This window comes from Carcharhinus amblyrhynchos, chromosome 8 (assembly GCF_965287045.1).
Source record: "Carcharhinus amblyrhynchos chromosome 8, sCarAmb.v2.hapA, whole genome shotgun sequence".
Lineage (NCBI taxonomy): Eukaryota > Metazoa > Chordata > Chondrichthyes > Carcharhiniformes > Carcharhinidae > Carcharhinus > Carcharhinus amblyrhynchos.
In genome coordinates, this window is record NC_137331.1 from 25637938 (window position 1) to 25661473 (window position 23536).

Here is a 23536-nt window from a genome sequence, read left to right on the forward strand (position 1 = left end):
TGATAGCTGTTAACTGAAATAATGGGCCATGTTTTCCAAGACTTGCTCAGGATCTGGGGACTGGGAGTAAAACCTGAAAAGGATGAATTCGGTCAGCTGAAGCTTTGGATTGCTCTTGGTGGAGGGTGGTTGATCTGCCGATGAGATCTCCATGCATATCTTTGGAGGGTCTGGCCAGACCACTCTACCCACAAAACAACTACCTCCTTTGTGACCATGCTTTATCCTGTTGGCTCTGGTCTTGCTTTTAGCCCATTTAATTGGTTTTCAATGACGGCAGTGTCTTTTCACTGTCCCTGATGTCCTGGGCCTCTCACAAGTCCATGCTTGAAGGAATGAAGACAGACTGACTCCATTTTGTTATCTCTCACACTGTTATCAATCGCCAGGCTGGTATAGACATACATTTTCATTACTTCTAACAAGCACAGTTCTTATTGTTTGAGGCCTGTACTGTTTAATTCACTTTGCAGACTTTGCTCATTCTGAAAAGTCTGTATCTTGACTAAATTGACCACTCTGTCTTGTGCCTCAGGCCCACAATGCAATTCTTCATGTGTCTTCAGTTGGGGCACTTTGTCTCTTCAATGTTCCACCTTTCCACCCTGAGGCAGGGTCATCAAGCTGTGTTCATTGATTTAGAATAAATAAATAAATAGTTACAGGGTTAAAAACTGATCCATACATTAAAAGAAAGTAATCACTACATTAGCTTCAATTAATTTTGCAAGAGGTCAATTGAATAAATCTCCCTGATACTGCCCAGTTCAAACTATACCAAGCTAGGGTTTGATGAACATATTGTGTCCCAAGAAGGTGCAAATCCTTCTATTCTAGGCCATGATTCACCTGAATAGAGACTTAGTGCGGAATTTTCCAGCCACACTCGCCCCCGAGGTTGGAAAATCCCACTCGAGGTCAACGGATTTGCATGGTCTGTGTCCCACCCACAATGATTCCCGTCCTAAGTGCCCAAACTGGTGGAAAGATGGGAATGTTTTCTGCTACCCAATGACATCCAGCAGAGGCCCAAAGCTCACAATTTCACATGATTGAAACTCAAGGGCTGATGTTGGGTGTGTCTGAGACCAACCTGTTCCTTGCAAATAGTGTTTGGGTGGTATAGGGGGAAGAGAGTTGATGATGGCAATATCACTGGGTTCATAGACCCAGTCTATGGTCGGGGCACATGCATTGCAATCCTATCATGGCAGCTGGGGGGAATTGATTTCAGTTAATTGCTAAAAAATCCTGATAGTGCTGAGATTTACACTGACAAAGAATTTAAGATTGTCAGTTTGTTTGCCATGTGACTCACTTATGCATGCTAGAAACTACACATGTTCACACGACAGGTTTAGTCCGTTGCAGACAGAAAGAACATGTAATGCATTGACTTGGTTTCAACACAGCAAAAGGTTAGTGGACAGCCATCCCCTGGTTTATTCCCCATGGCAGTGCCTTGACCAAGCAGACTGACCTGTCTGGTCCAATTTTAAACAAAGACTTGGCAGTTAACAGTTCCCAGGTGCATTTCTCATGGCAACATCTCCATCAATCAGAATTCGCTAGCTAAGCAAACAGCACCATCTTCTCATGCAGTATAAATTGTTGTTTCCTTTGTGAGTTGGTTGTGAATCTGTCCTGATGAATGCAAGATGGAAAGTCACAACAAACAATGTCTCTTTTTTTCAGCATTACTTAATTAACTAATTCAATTAATTAACAAAAACTGGAATTGAAAACTGTTCTTTGTAACGGTGACCAGGAATTCTTATAGTTAATAAATTCAGTTAATTGTCAAGATTTGACAACCTCGCTCGTCCCAAAACCATAAAATCCCACCCAAGGTCAACAGACCTTCCCATTGCCCACCCCTCGCCCGCTCCGATTCCCATGGTGGGCGAGGTGGTAAAATTCTGGCCAATAAATTTTAAAATCCCACTATGGCAGCTGAAGAAATTTAAATTCATATCATTAATATATTCAATTACTTAATAATTCAAACTTCCATTGATAATTGATCGCTGTAATGGTGACCATGAAATTATCACCAATTGTCATAAATCTTGTTCACTCACATCCTCTGGAGAAGGAAATCTGCCATCCTTACCTGGTCTGGTCCACACGTGACCCCAGATGCACAGCAATGTGGTTGACCCTTAAATTGCCCTCTGAAATGGCTTTGGAAGTCATTCATTCGAAAGTTTTCAAGTCAATTTCTGGGACCGGACACATGTTATTTGTTATGAAGGGGGAACTTGTTGGATTTTGTAAATACTCTTCAGTGAGTGATCGATTATAATTGAAGACTACTCATTAAAATAGGGTTCACTAATCTGCCCATGGCTAAAAATAATACCATGGGTGAGATTTCATGGCCTCGCTCGGTCTAGATTGGAAATCCCCACCCGAGGTCATGGGGATTTCCATTGTTGGATCCTCGCCCACTCCAATTCCGTGGTGGGCGAGGTAGTCGAGTTCTGGCCCAGTACAGTAGCACAGTGGTTAGTACTGCTGTTTCACAACGCCATTGACCCGGGTTTGATTCCTGGCTTGGGTCACTGTCTGTGTGGAGTTTGCACATTCTCCCCGTGTCTGTGTGGGTTTCCTCCGGGTGCTCCAGTTTCCTCCCACATTCTGGTTAGGTGCATTGACCTGAACCAACACCAGACTTGTGGCGACTGGGGAATTTCACAGTAACTTCATTGCAGTGTTCATGTAAGCCTTACTTGTGACTAAAAAATAAACTACTTTTTACTTCATGTTTTGGTCATTAAGAGATAACCTGCTGATGGAAACCATAGACAGTCATGTAAATGAGAAGGTATTGGGAGAACTCTAAACTGTAATAAGAACTAGGGAAAAGAACTATTATCTTCTTAATTAACATTTTCTGCTTATTAAATTTGAAATTCCAAATTTTATACCCACTAATTCAAATTCTGTGTTAATTCAGACATTAGTCCCATGAGAATAATGTAAAGTTTATTTATTAGTGAAGCTGAACAATCTATTCTTCAATATTTCTTCCACATGTAAATTGCATAAATAATCCCCTCTATCTAAATTAATCAATAAAAGCAAGATTTGCATAAATTAACATAGGTGCCTAGTTAAAGAGCCTCTTAAGTATATTTTGATATTGAAAATGAATGAATTGGTAATTCTGAAGAGAGGAAATGATAGGACAGTTCAAACCATCAGAGGAAATAGTTATCACTTTAAAATCAAATTCATTGAAGAAAATCACTGAAACTATTGCTTTATAATGACAAGCATTAAAGACTTTAAGCTTGCTTATCGCTGAGAATTAATCCATGTTTAGCTCCTGATGCTTAAAAAGAAATTAAAGTGCAGCACAAGATGATCGATTAACTGTGCAGCTACTCTAAAACATAGGTTTAGTGTACATCAGAGTGCAAATTACAGGGGGCCGAGAGATTCTTTAGAAGGAAAATGTATGCAACTGTGCTCAACTACTGCAGAATTTAAATGTTCCAACTTTTATCCAATTTTAGCATCAAACACTTGAGGTCAAATACTGCACCCTAACACCACTCAATGCATTACAATCAGTATGGCCTAAGCCCTAATTTTAAGTTTATTTATTAGTATCGCAAGTCAGTTTGCATTAACACTGCAATGAAGTCACTGTGAAAATCCTCCAGTCGCCACACTCCAGTGCTAGTTCAGGTACAGCGAGGGAGAATTTAGCATGGCCAATACTTCTGACCAGCAGGTCTTTCAGATTGTGGAAAGAAATTGGAGCACCCGCAGGAAACCCATGCAGACATGGGGAGAATGTGCAGATTCCACACAGACAGTCACCCAAGCTGGGAATCGAACCTGGATCCCTGGCGCTGTGAGGCAGTAACGCTAACCACGCTGCCACACCGCCTGTTAAATAGTACAGAATATAGATGGTGGCTGAGAAAATTGACCTAATTTACATTCCCATATAAACTAAAATGCTGTGTAATTTGAGATGTTTCATTCATTGAAAAGTAATATACATTTACTGCTTTTGCAGTGTGGGAGTAAGTTGAGCCCTGACTCCTAACTCTGGACTTTGGTGTGGTGGTGGGAATGTGTGCTGGACCCTACTATTGGTGAGGTGTTGCCCACTGCTTCTGAGGAGTCTGTCAGCCAGACAAGTAGAGAGATGGGGAGGACACTGTCATGGAGGGTGGTGAAGCCAGAAGCGTTAGTGTAGGCAGAAGAGGGGCTAGATCCGGAACCCTTAAGCGCAGGTGGGTCAGACTCAGGAGCTGCAAGGAGAGGGAGCGGCAGAAAGGAAATGAAGCAGGAGCCCTCAAACTGTGAGCTACAGCAAGGTGGGAGCAAGAGCAGGCTGAATCTCCTGGCAGTACCTGCAAAATTGGTGAAGGGAATTGGAGCCGCATATTGGTGCTGGACAGCGAGGTAGACCAAGTAGGCTGCACAAAACCTCCCTTAAATGTACAAGCTGTAAGGTGAGGAAAATACACTTTATGGCTGGAAGGGCAAGATAACTGGCTCACATGGCCTAGGAGAATTAGCAATTGAAATGCTATGCATAGAATGGATCCCAACCCTGTTTCTTTATTGCAATCATTAACCATTAGTCTGCTGGAGGCATGGCATCGCTGTCCCCACTGTTCCACCTACAATGCTGCTCCCTGATTGATTTGAGAAAGGGTTCTTAATGTTCTTCCTGGTGTATCTGGAGCATGGGGGGGCATAGTTGTTAACCTAAAAATTTCTCTTCTGCAAGTTAAACATTTCACAAACGGCTTGATGCTGGTGGAATAAAAGATCACTATGCTAGAATTTTTATGCCTTCACACTGCCTTACACATGTCAGTAAAATTTTTTGTTAACACAAGTCCATTATATCATGTCAGCAAAATGGCATGTCAATTAGCAGCATCCAGTTGGTCAGAGTTTGTAGGGTTTGCCAACCTTAATTGGCAGTCTGCCCAGGAGAGGTTAATTCCGATTTCGAAACCCCCAGGTATGGGTAAACTAGAAGGTAAATGTTAGCTGGCAGTGTGGAAGGTCACAAATAGTGCCAACAAACTGGATGGTGATGTCAAGGATAGATGAGGCTCTTCAGTATGCTCATCAAGGGCAAGGACAATTCCAAGATCGAGCCTACATCCTTTCAGCTGCTACGCTTGTGGCACACATTGCACTGGTGTGGTATCAGCTCCCTTGGCACTTACCCCCTCAGCAGATGGCAACAAACTCCTAACAAATGCCTAATTCGGCTGTAGATAACCTGGGGAATGGCTGACTACAGCCGGATTACACAGGATTCAAAAACTGTTGTTTGGGAGAGGCTGTTTGACGGTAAATCCACATTTGGCACGTGGGAGTCTGTTAAGGAACAGTTGACCAGAGTGTAGGACAGTCATTACCTGTGAAAAGGAAAGGCAGGAAAGACAGGATTCGGAAACTGTGGATGACCAGGGAAATTGTGAGGCTCGTCAAAAAGATAAAGAATGCATACATGAGGTCTAGCAAATAAGAGGAGATGTTAGAAAAGAACTCAAACAGGGAGTTAGAAGGGCAAAAAGGGGACATAAAATGTCTTTGGCAGGCAGGATTAAAGAGAATCCTAAGGCATTTTATTCCTGTATTAGGAACAAGAGGATAGATAGAGAAAGAGTTAGTCCACTCGTAAACAAAGGGGAGAAATTATGCATAGAACCAGAGGAAGTGGATGAGATCCTTAATGAGTACTTTGTATCGGTATTTGCAAAGAAGAAGGACACATTGATTGATGGTGTCTCGGGAGTGTATGTAAACCCTTTAGAGCAAGTCACCATTATGAGGGAGGAAGTGTTAGGTGTATTAAAAAGTATTAAGGTAGACAAATCAACCCTAGATTACTAAGGGAGACAAGAGAAGAAATTGCTGGGCCTCTAACATAAATCATTGTTTCCTGCATTGGCCACAAATGAGGTCCCAGAGGATAGGAGGCATATGTTTTTTGTTATCTAAGAAGAGTAGCAAAGATAACCCGGGAAATTATAGGTCAGTGAGCTTGACGTTAGTGATAGTGAAATTGTTGAAGATGATTCTTAGGGATAGGATTTTTACACATTTGGAACTGAATAATCTTATTAGTGATAGACAGCATGGTATTGTACAAGGGGGGGTCATGTCTCACTAATTTGATTGAGTTTTTGAGGAAATGGCAAAAATGATTGACAAGGGAAGGGCCATGGATGTTGTCTACATGGGCTTTAGTAAAATATTTGACAAGGTTCCTCGTGGTAGGTTGGTACAAAAGGTTAAATTACATGGGATCAAGGGTTAATGAGCTAGATGGATTCAGACCTGGTTTGGCCATAGCAGTGGTAGGGTGTTTTTCTGGATGGAGGTCTGTAATTAGTGGCATTCTGCAGAGATCAGTGCTGGGACCTCTGCTGTTCATCATATATATATAAATGACTTGGAAGAAAATGTAACTGGCCTAAACAGCAAGTTTGCTGCTGGAGTTGTACATAGTCTTGAAGATTGTCAGAGAATATAGCAAGATATAGATAGGCTGGAAAATTGGACGGAGAAATGGCACATGGAATTTAATCTGAACAAATGCGAGGTGATGCATTTTGGTAGATCCAATTTAGGTGGGAGCGATAAAATAAATGGCAGAACCATCAGGAGCACAGACACACAGAGATCAAGGAGTACAGTTCCACAGATTCTTAAAAGTGGCTACAGAAGTTGGAAAGGGGGTGAAGAAAGTATATGGCATGCTTGCCTTCATCAGCTGGGGCATCGAGTATAAAAGTTGACAAATTATGTTACAGTTATATAAAAGGTTGGTTAGGCCATGTTTGGAATACTGTGTCCAATTCTGGTCACATTATCAGAGGGATGTGGAAGCTTTGGAGGGCAATAGCTATGAGGAAAGATTGAATAAACTGGGATTGTTCTCCATGGGAAGACGGAGGCTGAGGAGTGACCTGACAAAAGTTTATTAAATTAAGAGGGGATAGATAAGGTGAACAATTGGAAACTTCTTCCCAGGACAGAAATGACAATCACATGGGGACAAAAGTTCAAGGAAAAGAATGAAAGGTCCAGTAGAGGTGTGCAGGGGAAGTTCTGTTATGCAGAAGATGATGGGGGCCTAGAATGCACTGCCAAGTGAGGTGGTTGAGGCAGACACATTAGCGACATTTAAGACTTACCTGGATAGGAGCATGAACAGGCAGGGTCCATAGATAAGGATACAGGCGGTCTAGGTAGGATAATGTGATCGGTGCAGGCTTGGAGGGCCAAAGGGCCTGTTCCAGTGCTGTATTGTTCTTTATTCAAATAGGAATGAGATCATTTCACATTGGGCAAAGCACTTAGACAATTTATTAACCTCGACAATCCATAATGTGCAATGATACCACTAAGGCACTTTCACAGCACAATACAGAGGAAGAACTAGTTCTTAATCCTTCTCAAACGGAGGTTAGACAGGCCATAAAGTAAACATAAGAACATAAGAAATAGGAGCAGGAGTAGGCCATCTAGCCCCTCGAGCCTGCCCCGCCATTCAATAAGACCATGGCTGATCTGAAAGTGGTTCAGTTCCACTTTCTATGGGCCAGTCACTGGGAGCTGCTGGCATCCCAACCTGAAGCATTCAAGTATAGGGGGACTTACATGCTCAGGAAATTCACTAGTCCTTTCTGCCTAATCTGAAACAGTGCGTTGTGTCGAGAGTTGTCAACACTGGCTGGACATATTCCAGGAGACATCTGAAGAATTACGTCACGAAGAGCTGGTGGCATGGTGAGAACAGGTCTGGGAATGTTTGAAAATACCAATGTGTTCCCAAGGGATTTTCTCTGCCCAAAATATCTGCCTGTTTACAGAAGTTATCACAAGAAGTGCAGATTATTCTGATGATAAGTCCCCTGCATTAGTTTGGAGAAGGAACAGTAAGAAGTCTCACAACACCAGATTAAAGTCCAATAGGTTTATTTGGTAGCACAAGCTTTCAGAGAGTCACTCCTCCTTCACTGGATTACTCTTCCCTGCAGGTGCAAGACAGCGGGAGAGAGGGCTGTGTCTGGTAGTGTACCAGTGATGGTGTATCCCTTTACAGGCCCAGCTTGGTCCTTCTCCAGTGTCTCCTCTTGGAGTTGTCCCTGATCTTGTTGCCAGTTTTCATGCGGATCCACTGTGGAATCGGCCAGTTCTGCTTCATCTTCTTAGCGAGGAATCCTGAAGGTTTGGTGGGATGGCATAGCCGCACGTCCACTCCGGGAGGAGGGATTTGTTTCTCCGTTGGGGAGGAGGTATCGCCCGCAGAGTGGCAGCAGACCCCCCTGCACCTCCTCCAACCAGAGATCCATCTGAGCTCCCTCCTCCCCCTCCCAACAACCAGAGATCCATCTGAGCTCCCTCCTCCCCCTCCCAACAACCAGAGATCCATCTGAGCCCTCTCCTCCCCCTCTAACCAGAGATCCATCGGAGCCCCCTCCTCCCCCCAACCAGAGATCCATCTGAGCCCCCTCCACGGCCCCCCCAACCAGAGATCCATCTGAGCCCTCTCCCCCAACAATCAGAGATCCATCTGAGCCCCATCCTCCCCCTCTAACCAGAGATCCATCTGAGCCCCATCCTCCCCTCCCAACAACCAGAGATCCATCTGAGCCCCATCCTCCCCCTCTAACCAGAGATCCATCTGAGCCCCTCCCCCAACAATCAGAGATCCATCTGAGCCCTCTCCTCCCCCTCTAACCAGAGATCCATCTGAGCCCTCTCCCCCAACAATCAAAGATCCATCTGAGCCCCATCCTCCCCTCCCAACAACCAGAGATCCATCGGAGCCCCCTCCTCCCCCTAACCAGAGATCCATTGGAGTCCCCTCTCCCATCAACCAGAGATCCATCTGAGCTCCCTCCACCCCTCCTCAAACCAGAGATCCATCGGAGCCCTCTCCTCCCCCTCTAACCAGAGATCCATCTGAGCCCCATCCTCCCCTCCCAACAATCAGAGATCCATCTGAGCCCTCTCCTCCCCCTCTAACCAGAGATCATTCTGAGCCCCATCCTCCCCTCCCATCAACCAGAGATCCATCGGAGCCCCCTCCTCCCCCTAACCAGAGATCCATTGGAGTCCCCTCTCCCATCAACCAGAGATCCATCTGAGCTCCCTCCACCCCTCCTCAAACCAGAGATCCATCGGAGCCCCCTCCTCCTCCGGTGGACACCAGCGGAACGGTCTGAAACCCAGTCACTTTAGCCGTGGCTCCGAGTCTGTGGCCAGGAAGGTGCTGCAGACTCTTGAAGGACTGAAGATGTTCTAGAAAGATGGTGGAGGGAGACCAGTGATCGAGGTAGTTTGGGGATGTGCTCTGCCGAGGGGGTCCTGCCTTCCAGGGGGATCTGATCTGGGGGGTGGTTTGCTCGGGGGACCTGCCTCCCAGGGGAGGTTTGATCAGGAGATGGGGGGGGGGTAGCGGGGTTTGGGTCCTGCCAAAAGGGCCTGCCTCCCGGAGGGGGGGGTAGTTTCTGCTGAGGGGGGCCTGTTTCTCAGGGGGTCTGATTCATTGGGGGGGATGTGCAGAGAATGGTTGAGGAGGTTGGGCTTCAGAGGTTCCCCTGCAGAATAAAAATTGGCTTCGGATTTTTATTTTGCAGGTTGCTTGCAGCACAGATCCGGAACCGACCCAAAGATGGTAAAGTGGGATTTAGCAGTAGATTTGGGTGTGCAGTTCATTAAATCGATTTAAGCACATGCTAATGCATTTAAATCATCGGGCCGCCCGATTCGAGTGCGGACCGGATCTGCGCCCAAATCGAGTGTTGGTAAAGTCTCAATCTGCTGGGATTTGGGTGTAGATTGCCCGACGCCTGAATTTACCGCAATTGTGCGCCCAAATTTTTGGTAAAATCAGGCCCAAATTGTTAATATAATAGCAGTGTATGGCAAATAAAACCGCTGCCTCACAACACCAGGGACCCAGGTTTGATTCTCGGCTTGGGTCACTGTGTGTATGGAATCTGCACATTCTCCCCGTGTCTGCGTGGGTTTCCTGAAAAGCTGGTCAGGTGTATTGACCATGCTAAATTCTCCCTCGGTGTACTTGAATAGGCGCCAGAGTATGATGACCGGGGGATTTTCATGGTAACTTCATTGCAGTGTTAATGTAAGCCTACAGTAATAAATAAACTTAAACTTAAAATTGGGGCTTAGGCCATACTGATTGTAATGCATTGAGTGGTGTTAGGGTGCAGTATTTGACCTCCAAGTGTTTGATGTTAAAATTGGATAAAAGTTGGAAAATTTAAATTCTGCAGTAGTTCAGCACAGTTGCACACATTTTTCTTCTAAAGAATCTCTTGGTCCCCTGTAATTTGCACTCTGATATACACTAAGCCTATGTTTCAGAGTAGCTGCACAGTTAATCGATCATCTTGTGCTGCACTTTAATTTCTTTTTAAGCAGCAAAAGCCAAACATGGATTAGTTCTCAATGATAAGCAAGCTTAAAGTCTTTAATGCTTGTCAGAGTTGTCATTTATAAAGCAATAGTTTCAGTAATTTTCTTCAATGAATTTGATTTTAAAGTCATAACTATTTCCTCTGATGATTTGAACTGTCCTATCATTTCCCCTCTTCAGAATTATCAATTCATTCATTTTCAATATCAAAATATATTTAAGAGGGTCTTTAACTAGGTGCCCTGTTAATTTATGCAAATCTTGTTTTTATTAATTAATTTAAATAGAGGGGGTTATTTATTTATGCATTTTTATATTTGCAAGAAATATTGAATTGAAGAACAGATATTTTTGCCTCAGGTTTTAGGTTTCCAAGCACCATCTAGCAGAGCTTGAGCGAATTACAAGCTGCACTATAAATTGGGTTTCCAGTTTGAATTGTAGAATCATAGAAGCCTGATAGTGCAGAAGGAGGCCATTTGGCCCATCGAGCCAGCACCAACAACAATCCCACCTAGGCCTTGTCTCTCTAATCCCATGCATCTAATCTGCTAATCCCCCTGACACTAAGGGGCAATTTAGCATGGCCAGTCCACCTAACCTGCACATCTTTGGACTGTGGAAAGAAACCAGAGCACACACACCAAAGCAGGGAGAATGTGCAAACTCCACACAGGTAATGACCCGAGGCCGGAATTGAACCCGGGTCCCTGGCACGGTGAGGCAGTGGTGCTAACCACTGTGCTACCATGATTTGGTTGAGAAACATTTTTTTAAAATTTCTGCCGGAGAAATGATGACGTGTTAAGACCCAGGCCAGAAACTCCCAAGTTGTTTTGTGAAGCTAGCCTAGACCCTAATTTTACATTTGATTTTGACATTGGTGAGGATAAGGTGTTTCACTCCAGGTATGATTCCAGTGACCCACTAGGAAGCTTTTATCAAACAAATTTTATTTAAACTGTAATAGAAAATAATTTGCATAACCTTTTGCCAATTACAAGACTTAAACGTGACACGGTATAACTCATAACAGCTAGCTATCTCTGTTGTTCCAAGTTAAACCACATCCCACAGACATGCACTCTTCTTCAGAATTAGAACAAAAACATGTATGCTCACATGATGTTGGACTTTCAGCTTTGTAACAACTATAGACAGAAATCGAAGCCTCCCTAAAGCCAAACTTTAGGGAGGTAAAAATAATCTCTGGCAGCTTCCAAAAAAACCCACACAAAGAACAGAACCTACAACTCCAGAGAAAGGAAACACTGCTGTCCCTCTCAGCCACTGCCAAAAATGACACGAAAAATGGAAATGCTCTGAAAAATAGCTGTCCCTCACCACATGACATGACTTGTCAATCGCCCCGAAATCAAGGCCTACTCAACAATCCTAAGTGGCCATTAAAACGACAAAATACTGCATTTGTTCAGATTAAAATCAACACATCAATTATACTGCCTCAGTAACAGTACAGGACACCGACTACGGCTATAGTGCCGACAAAACATCCTGCAGAAAAATATGATTAAAATATGTTTCTTAAAGGCACAATGTCATCACATGTGACATTATGGATGACATCAATTCCTCAGGAAATCCAGGCTCAAAAACAGTCCAGAGGCTATTTATAAAGGTCAAAGGCTGTAAAGTGGTATATCTGGCATCACGCTTCAAGAAGGGCTTTGGAGAGAGGAAAGAGACTAGAATGGTTGCAAACATAAGTTATGATAACCCACTGGAAGAACTGAGGATTCTCTTCTTACAGAAGAGGAGATTTGATAGGGGATGGGGACTGGGAGCTAGGGATCAGGTGGGGGTGGTGGCGTTCAAATCATGAAGGGTTAAGTTAGAGAAGTTAAAGAAAAATCCTTCCCAATGGCTTAAGGATCAGCAGCCAAAGGGAACAAATTAAATGTGATCAACAAAAGGGCCAGAGGTAACATGCGGAAAAGCTTTGTTACACGGCACAGTGGTTAGGACTCAGAATACTCTATGACAGGGTGGTGGAAACCAATTCAATAATCGGCTTGAGCAAAGAATAAATACGCAACAGCAAAACAAATTGCAGGGATATAGAGAAGGAAGTGGATTGCTCTTTGAAGGAGCTGGTGCAAGCTTGCTGAGCCAAATAAGCCTCCCTCTGTGCTGTACTTCTCGATGATTGCTAGGATTTGAACTAATATGTGAGTATAAATCTAGCATCCAACCATTGATACAAGCTACTTCTAAATCTCCTTTGATCCCTTCTGATAGCTCAATAGCAACATAGAACTAAGCCATACAGCTCAATCTCAGATTTGTTTGCAGCAATGTGTTGAGTTAGTTAGTGTGGCAGTGGATGTGGTATAATTAGCCTCGGCACCCTGAGCTGGGAAGGAACCAACCACCACAGTTCTTGCTCCTGATCCCAATCCACTGGTCCTCATTCTGGGATTCAGGGAAGGAGAGGTTTGCACTCAATGGCAATGACTAATGGTGATATAATTGTACTAGGAATACAGAGGTTTATATCTTGGGGGATATGGGGTTTAAATCGCACCATAGCAGCTGATGGAAATTAAAATGAATCTTTTTTAGAATAGCTAGAATTTTTAAGTTTAAAAAGCTTCTTTATTAATGTCACAAGTAGGCTTACATTAACACTGCTATGAAATCAGTGTGAAAATCCCCTAGTCGGCACACTGAGGGGGAATTTAACATGGCCAATGCACCTAACCTGCACATTTTTTGGACAGTGTGAGGAAACCGGAGCACCCAGGGGCAACGTGCAAATTCCGCACAGACAGTGACCCAAGCTGGTAATCGAACCCAGGTCTCTGGTGATGTGAGGCAGCAGTGCTAACCACTGTGCCAAAATGTCACCACTAAAATTGAAGAACTCAGATGTTGCCATTGGCCATGGTGAAATTCAAATACGGGTTCCCAGAATCTTTTCTCTGGATTATTAGTCTAATGACGATACCACTACACTGCTGTGTTAATCTCAGTAATGTGACCATGAAACTATTTTCGATAATAGTTAATAGCCATCTGGTTCATTAATGCCCTTTAGGGAAAGAATTCTGCTGTCCTTACTGAATCTGGCCTACATGTATCCATGGGGTCTGTGGATGAAGCAGAACAGACTGAGAAGACGCTGTTTAAACTAAACATTTTGTCTGAGTGAGGTGAAGCAGACTGATCCTGGGAGATGCCCAAAGTCAAAGGGAAACTAGTGAAGATGGAGGTGGACACAAGGGTGGCAATGTCATTGATCCCGGAGTCAATATATAAGGAAAAGTTGAATCACCTTCCCCTGAAGCTTGTGAACATCATTCTGAGGACACACATAGAATAGTTGGTCCTCTTAAGGACTATATCTCTACCAAGCTGAGGCACCAATATGCGTATCTACTTTTATCTGACATTAAGAGTGATTATCCCACATTGTTCAGACAATTCTAGCTGAAACAGCTAAAATTGAAGTGGCAAACAGATTAACAGCGTCTTGTCTGAGTCTGAACGATAGTTTGGAGTGATACAACAATGTGCTTAATGGAATCCTGGTGAGACGAAAGGAGTGAAAGTGAGCCTATGGCTGAAGCCAGATGCATGCCCAAAGAGCATGAACACACACCCGTTGCTGTACGCAATTAAACCCTAGGTGGAGACATTACTCCAGACATTAGTAATTCTGGGGGTATCAGAACCAGTGGCCATGACTGAGTGGGCTATGCCCATTGTTCCTGTCATGAAGACCGATGGCTCAGTGAGGCTATGTGGGGATTTTAAAGTCACAATGAACCCTGACTTATGTATAAATTAGTATCTGTTGCCCCTTATTGAAAACCTGTTTAGTGGTCTTTTTGGCAGTCAGAAATTTACCAAATTGGATCTCTCACACGCTAACCTGCAGGTGGAGATGATCAAAGACTCACAGTCGCCATTAATCATCATCACCCAAAAGGATTATTCCGTTGTAAACGACTGCCTTTGGGATCATGTCGGCCCTGGCTGTTTTCCAAAGAGCAATGGACCAGGTATTGATTGGGGGTCCAGTGTTATTTAGATGACATCCTGGTGATGGGTTCCATAGATGAAAAACATTTGCAAAACTTGGACGTTGAGGAGACTGCAGGAACATGGGCTGTAGGTTTTTCAAGGACTCTGTCATGTATTTAGGTCATGTTATCGACGGTGAAATGTTGCATAAAGCACCAAAGAATCTGAATGCCATAATGAAGGCACCGAGGTCGGAAAACGTGTTTTTGTTGAGACCTTTTCTGGGACTCAAACTATTATGGCAAGTTTGCCCCTGATTTATAGTTTCTATCCTGAACTATAGTTAAGAATGTTCATGAATGTCTCTATTTTCTCAGAAGACTAAGGAAATTTGGCAAGCTCGCTACATCTCTCATGGACTTCTACTGATGCACCATAGAAACCATATATTCTGGTTGTATCACAGCTTGGTATGGCTGCTGCTCTGCCCAAGACCACAAGAAACGACAAAGGGTCATGAATGAAGCGCAGTCCATCATGCAAACCAGCCTCCCAACCATTGACTCTGTCTACACTTCCCGCTGTCTCGGAAAAGCAGCCAGCATAATTAAGGAGCCCAAGCAACATGAACATTCTCTCTTCCACCTTCTTCCATCAGGAAAAAGATAACAAAAGTCTGAGGACATGAAACAACCGACTCAAGTACAGTTTCTTCCCTGATGCCATCAGACTTTTGAATGGACTTACCTCACATTAAGCTGATCTTTCTCCACAACCTAGCTATAATTGTAACACTACATTCTGCACCCACTCCTTCTCTATGAACGGCATGTAAGAAACAATGCTTTTCACTGTATACTAATACATGTGACAATAATAAATCAAACCCAATAAAGATTAGGTGATAGTACTGAAACCATTGTATCGGTTATTGATGAAGGGACAGGCATGGTAGCGGATGCTAGAGTGTGAGATGGATAACTAAGCAGTGAAAAAGGTGTTGAAGGAGTCCGGGATCCTGGTCCATTTTAACCCCAAATTGCCTCTGCAGCTGGACTGTGACACTTCCTTGTACAGCATAGGAGTGATGATATCCCATATGATGGCGAATGGGGAAAATAGACCCATTACATTTGTGTCTAGGTCACTCTCTAAAATGGAAAAAAAACTATGCATAGATAGAGAAGGAGGCATTGGGCATCAGTTTTGGGGTGACCAATTTTCACCAATGTCACTGTGGCAGAATGTCTGTCTTACTGATGAACCACAGACCGCTGACAAATATTTTGGGACCTCACTCAGGGATTCTATCCATAGCTGCAGCTCATTTGCAGAGGTGGGTGTTGATATTGTTCAGCCATTCGTATGAAATCCGCTATCAACAGTTCAGATCAACCTGCAAATGCAAATGCGTTATATGGCTGCCATTGCTTTGTCACAAAGAGGCCCCAGGCGAGATTATTCAGACCACAAACTGATAAGGTACCGATTACAGCTGCAAAGGTGAAACAAGCCACAAAATAGGGTCTCACACTAAGACAAGTATTAGACCTCATCTGCAAGGGCAGGATAAGCTGCCAGAAGAATCTGGAACTGAGGCCATATCCAAGCTGGCAATGGGAATTGTCGGTGTAGGATGCTTGTTTGTCGTAGGGATTGCAGTTCTTCATTCCCCCTTCCTTGAGGAGGAACCTTCCTTGAGGAGAAATGTGTTGGAGGAACTGCACCAAGTGCACCCAGGGGTGGTGCAGATGAAACAGATGGCCCACAGTTGTGTACAATGGCCAAAGGTTGATGCCAGCGTTGAGGAGAAAGTGGACTCTTGCACATCGTGTACAAAATTTCTGAAGGCAGCGCCTGCACTGCTATTTCACCCATGGGAATGGCCAAAACAGCCTTGGTACCATGTCCGCATAGACCTTGCAGGGCCTGTGGAAGGCTATTTGTTACTGCTGACCCTCAACACACTCTCAAAGTGGCCAGAAGTGGTATGTATGAAATCAACGACCATAGAATTGACCCTTGACAAGCTCAATGATATGTTTGTTAGGTTTGGATATTCAGACCAAGTTGCAAGTGACAATGGAGCACAGTTCATGTTGGAGACTTTGAGGAGTACATGGAACTGCATGAAATACACTATGTGAAGTCTACGCCCTACCACCCAGAGATGAATGGGTTAATGGGCGTTTTGTACTGTCTATTAAACATTTCTTGGAGGCTTGATCATGGGAGGGATCATTGATGCGTAAATTAAACCATTTCTTAAGTGTTTACAGTAACACTCCTTATGCAATAACTAAATACCCCCAGTCGTATTGATGTTTGGGAGACAATTGTGCACAATGTTTGGCTACTGAGACCTGATTTTTGTTTTAAATTAAATTTGGGACATGGGCATCGCTGGCTGGCCAACATTTATTGCCCATCCCTGGCTACCCTTGAGAAGGTGGTGGTGACCTGCCTTCTTGAAACCCCACAACATGAGGAGAAATCAGGGCTTCTGGGTTTCCCAAATAGCTTGAGGCACACTACCTTAGGAAGTGCTTGAGGTTGGCATGGTCTATGTTACCTGCTAATGGAGTGGGGAGTGAAGTGATTGACTCCTCTGAATGAACACTTTCCCCCAAAAGGTAATCTGCTATATGAGACATAGAATCCCTACAGTGCAGAAGGAGGCCATTCAGCCCATCAAGTCTACACTGACTTTCTGACAGAGTATCTTACCCAAACCTTATCCATACCATCCCCCATATTTACTCTGCTAATTCCCCTAACCTTGGGACGCCAAGGGACAATTTAGCATGGTTGATCCATCTTTTGGACCATGAATGGAAACAGGAGCACCTGAAGGAAATTCACGCAGAGGCAGGTGGCAGTGGTATTGTGGTATTGTCCCTAGACTAGTAATACTCAGAATAAAGTTCCGAGGATCAGGGTTCGAATCCCACTATGGCAGATGATGAAATTTGAAATAAATAAAAATCTGGAATTAGAAGTCTAATGATGACAATGAAACCATTGTCAATTATCATAAAAAAAACCATCTGGTTCATTAAAGTCCTTCAGGGAAGGAAATCTGTTGGTGGCACGGTGACACAGTGGTTAGCACTGCTGCCTCACAACTCTAAGGATTTGGCTTTAATTCCAGCCTCGAGTGACTCTGTGTCTATGTGAAGTTTGCACATTCTTCCCATGTTTGCATGGGTTTCCTTTGGGTGCCCTGGTTTCCTCCCACACACCCAAGATGCATAGGTTTGATTGATTGGCCATGTTAAATTGTCTCTTAGTGTAGGGGGGATTAGTAGGGTAAGTGTGTGGGGCTATGGGGATTGTTGTTGGTGCAGGTTCAATGGGCCAAATGGTCTCCTTCTGCACTGTGGGAAAGGGGAGAATGTGCAAACTCCATACAGAGAGGAAGTATTGAAAGGGGAAATCACATGTATCTATTTTTATATGATTGCACAGAATATTGGTCTCTGTCTGCAAGACTGATTCAACTGTTAGCAAAACAATGTTTATCTGATTACCGCACGGAGGTTTAGGATCAATATGAGAAAAGGGTATTGGCGTTCTGCGTTCAATAACAATTGTCCTCCATGTTGGATCAATTTGTCACATTTTATTGTGGAGAGAGCAGTATGTTGATTGGGGGAGTTGTAACAGCAATTGCAAATAAAACACAAATTACTCTTTGAAAGCATTCAATACTGGGAGTCTGTTTCCACAGAAGGTGTCAACTTTATAATAGCTAATGGTTTATGATAGACATGAACAGTCCCTTTCCATATCACTTGAGGTTACCACACTATTCCCAATTTCTGCAGAGTCCCAGAATCAGGTGACAGTTTTGTTTCATGGTTTCATTTTGAGCTTGAAATTACTCTAACCTTTTGATAGTAATTCCCATTTGCAACTCCTGTGGAAATCTTGAATGAAGATTGAACAAGTGCCACTGCTCATGCCAACCTTAGACATGGTGACACCAATCAGTCTGTTGTGGATTGTCAGGACAGCTGATATACTGCAATGAAGGCAAATATATATAAATCACATCAGTGTTCACTGTTGCGAAACAGACTGACCAAACTAAAACAACAATAATTGAACCAAAAGCCCCTGAAGAGAATATTATCTTACGAGCTTTAACCTCATCCTGCCTTTTTCTTTTAAAGACAGGCATTTATTGGAGGTCTGGAGAGTAAGAGAAGCCAGCCGCATCCGTTGAAGACATTCTTTTCCCCCATGTCCATTATTTTTTATGATTTGTCCTGGCGTTTTTTTGCTTTTCAGTATGACGGAGTACATTATTAAAATGGCACAGTACCTGATGAACAGAAACGATTGCACTTTAAAACGGTGCAGCTCTCAGACATCTAATAGCATCTGAAAGGTTATGGTGTGACTAGTTAATAATTGAAATGGTCCACGTCTTCACACTGCTCCGCAAAACAAGTACATGTACCTGTACAATAGACAGATCCACTGCAATTATTTAAGAGATAGTTAGAAGCTAATTACAGGATGAATAATTTCAACAGTTACTGATAATTTTTGGGCGTATTTTAAAATGAGAGAAGTGCTTCATTTTCTTCATAATTTATATTTAAAAAAAACTTCTCCTTTTCAGTATTTATCTGTTCCATTTTAAATAATGTTCTTTTTATTCCTCAATAGTCACTTGTATAAAACAGCACAAGTTCTAACTGCACTGGGTTCAGGCCTTTGTTCAAGGTAGTTGGCTTTCCCATTCCCCAGGCTTCACATAAGTTTTCTCTCCTTGGGCGGGATTTTCCAGCCGCGCTTACCCCAATACCAGAAACCCCGCCTGAGGTCAATGGCCTTTTGCATGGTTCAGTCCTGCCTGCTACAATTTCTGTGGCGGGCAGGATGAGAAAATGCCGCTCTTCGTCTTTCTCAGGGCACCATTCACCAAGATGTTGGTGTTGCTATTTCTGCTCCAGCTCTGCTAAAATGCTGGACCCCTTGCTTACCCTACTCCCCCTGCCTTCACCAACCCCCATTCTGCTTTCCCTCTCCCCCTAACCCCACACCTCCTTCCTCCCTTACCCTCATCCCGACTCTGCATTTCTATTTCCCACTCTTCCCAAACACTTGACTCTCTTCCTTTCTCTTAACCTGTGCAACACCACCCCCATTCCCTCTCCCACTCTACCCCATCGCCACCCCATCCCTTGTACAACAGCCTATTTTACTGTCTCCCCCTTAACCCATCCCTGTCCTAGATTCTCCATAGCATCCTCATCTTCCAGCCGCATGCCTAACTCTTGATTGTTCTCAGTACAGTAGCTGGCCCCGGTTCGCTGTGGGGTGATGTGATGGAGCAGAGAGATCATTGCTGCAGCAGGAAATGTAAGGTGTAAGCGTACTCCTGGAGACTCCCATTCAAACTGAAAGGAATTGCACCTAAGATGGGCATATTTATTCATTCGTGAGGCATGGGCGCCACTGGCTGGCCAGCATTTATTGCCCATCCCTAGTTGCCTGAAGGCAGTTGAGAGTCAACCACATCTCCATGATGTATTTCCAGTTTGATACATGCAAGGGGAAGCTATGTTTAAGTACGAAAAAAGAGGATGAGGAAAGGTTTGTGGACACCAAGACCTTCACATTCAACGGCAACTGACAATATGGGCAGTGGCTTCATACCTTGTTGCCCACATGTACCTCAGTCATGCCCAGACAAGCTACTTGACACTTAACTACACTGTGACTTCAGGGCAGCCGTAACCCACCTGCAAGGAATGTGGAACTTTTCACTGTATGTTGATAAGGTTAAGGCGGTGGCTTTCTGAGGAGCTTGCTGAATTGAATGGGCATGAAATTGATCAGTTAAGACAAAATAGGCAAAAGTGAATCAATAGCTTACTTTATACTCCACCCAATTTTCTTTTGCTTGACTTCACACATTGCAACTGTAAATTCTCGAGTATCGCATACAATCTGGGATATTTCAATCTGTATGCTAAAGACATAGAGCAGAGTGATCCCACTGTTCATGCCCCTCTGCAAGTGAGGACAGAGAATTTGATGCTCAGCTAATTCTCCATCCACTGCAGCAGGACCAGAGAATACCACTTGCATGAACGGCTGGAGAATTGTGGCCATAAATTCATTTCAAGTAGCTGTTTAGTTAACAAGATTGTCTCTATAGATACCAAAGCATTCTGTTGCCACCCTCATAGAATCATTGAATCCCTACAGAGCAGAAGGAGGCCATTCAGCCCATCAAGTCTGCACCAACCACAATTCTACCCAGGCCCTATTATCGTAACTCCATATATTTACCCTGTTAATCACCCTGACGTTATGGTCAATTTAACATGGCCAATCAACCTAACCCGCACATCTTTGGACTCTCTATTGAGAATAATACTGTTGAATTAAGGATGTATTAGCAACACTTCAATGAAGTAAATGTATTATTGTTGGCTGACTGAAAAGGGGAAATCTCTAAAAACAATAAAACATCTTGGTTTGAGTACACTGAGCTACCTTATTGACAGCTCTTTCACCTTGACAAACTATACAGCAGGTTTTGCATCTATCCAGCACAGTTTTCTTGAACCATTCTAAGGAAAGTTTTCGATCAGACAAGTTCTATTGATCCAGCATTGTAGCTTTGCGTGCTTTGAAATACTTTGAGCCACTCATCGGATAGTTGGCTATTAAGCACAGCGTAGACATTTGGTAGAACAAAATATTTCTCCTTGGATGTCTGAAACATATCCAAAGTATCTTTACATCATCGTATTCTCAGATCAATAGCGATGGGACAAGCTCAGCAGGGTTTGAACAAGACTTCTTAAGGTTATAAATTGTTCATTGAGTGAAATGTACAATGGGCTTTGCAACAAAAAGCTGAACAAGCAGGAAAAGTCTTTGAACAGTTTGGTCAGTACTCAATAATGAATTGAACACTGATAAAAACATGTTGTGGCTTGCAACTGAGAGCCTAATAAACAGGAGAAGCCAAGGAGGCAATTATGATCACAATCTCAGTACCTTAGTCCTGAACTGGGACCCATCAATTGAACCACAAACCATTAGGAAACTAATTGAAATTTGGATATGATCACTTTTTGGCACAATTATATATTACCTTTATTTAATTAATAATATAAGAAAACTAATAGACTGAAAGTAGCAACTAAGGTTTAGATTCATCTGTCAGACTTTAGTTCAGTAAAATATAAGATCTGAAGTCTTAATATCTTTCAGATCCCTACGAACAAAGAACAAAGAAAATTATAGCACAGGAACAGGCCCTTCGGCCCTCCAAGCCTGCACCGACTATGCTGCCCAACTTAACTAAAACCCCCTACCCTTCGGGGGACCATATCAATGCCTATCTCATTCATGTACGTGTCAAGACACCCCTTAAAAGTCGCTGCCATATCCGCTTCCACTACCTATGTTAGAGTATTGAGAATTAATTTATTATAATAAATTCTTATTTATTTATGAGGGTTGCAAGTAGGCTTACTTCAGCACTGCAATGAAGTTACTGTGAAAATCCCCTAGTCGCCACATTTCGTACACTGAGGGAGAATTTAGCCTAACCAATACATCTTTTGGACTGTGGGAGGAAACTGGAGCACCCGGAGGAAACTCTCGCAGACATGGGGAGAATGTGCAGATTCCGCACAGACAGTGACCCAAGCCAGGAATTGAACAGTGTTAATCATTGTGCTGAAAAGCTAAAGAGGAAGAGATTGCAAAATGTTGCCCAGGATGTGGCTGGAAGCTGACTAGAGATGACAGGACATTAACTGGAGTTGCATTGAAAAACACAGAATTTTAATCTGCCAAGTTAGGACTTTAGCCCACTAGGTTTATGCCGGTGAGTATGTTCCACATATGTGTGCTTACTTCTGTCCATTCCCTTTATATTTTCATACCTCTGAGAGATGGATAGGTAGGGATTGGGTTTCCAAGCTCCAGAGGTCACTTCTGAGGAGCGTCGGTTGCAAGGTTGGCCTAGATGGATGACCTGCCTTGGTTTGTTGGGACATCAGCCCAGCACTCCAACATTATTCTTACGTCCTTTGACTCTGACCCTTCAACCACATAACCACCCCATGCAGCTTCTATGCCCCGACATCCATACCCACTCTATGCCCCCTCATGTTCTCCAATGTCCTCATATCTCCATTCACTTCCCACAACTCCTCATCCCCACGTATTTGCCATAGTTATTCACGCAGTACCCATTGTGTCACATTCCTCAGGTGCCATGAAATAATAATTGGGAAGTTGAAATGGACACAAAAAAAGTAAACTTCTACAATTTAATAGAGCTATTACTCAAATATCCTACCATTTATACAAACGAAAACTCCAGACCCAGGCAAAAAAAGTTCTATCCTTTCAAGTGGTTATGCATTTTTAAAAGAAAATAGATACCTTTTCAATAATCACACCAAAGTACAGGTAAGCTTTTGAAGTTTTTAGTTAAACAATCCCCTGCTGAAGTAAGTGGTTCTTTTGAATTTGAAACTCAGCCAAACATCCATAATGAAAAAACCTGTCAAAACAAAACCTTTCAAAGCAGATAATGGAATGTATTGAAACTGAAAAATACTGATTGCTATGAGAAGATTGTGTTGATCCATTTTTATGTGGTAAATTTAAACTTGTCGTTAAAATAAATGTCTTGGTGATTCCCAACCTCATTCTCAAAGCCCATCAATCAAAGTGTAAAGACCTCCACCAAATCATACCATTAGCCTTCTCTTTCTTGCGAGCAAATATTTCCCAATCTGTTCACTCTTCCTTGACAAAAATAGTTACAGATAAAATTTACAAAAATGTTGAAAGGATCCAGGGCTTCTATATCAAGAGACCAAAAAGGCAGAAATAATTCAAAATATTTAGCAAAAACACATTCCATTAAAAAATAAATACTCCTCAAGAAAAATCATTCATCATTTATTATGGAAGGTATAAAAAGTATTAGATTAAAAAAGAGTTTTGTAATATTGCAGAGAGTCACACTAAACCTGAGGATTGGGTATGTTTTAGAAACGAGTAAAAGATTCATTTTTACCTTTGCTGTACCTACGGTGTTCGTTGCAGCATTCCTAG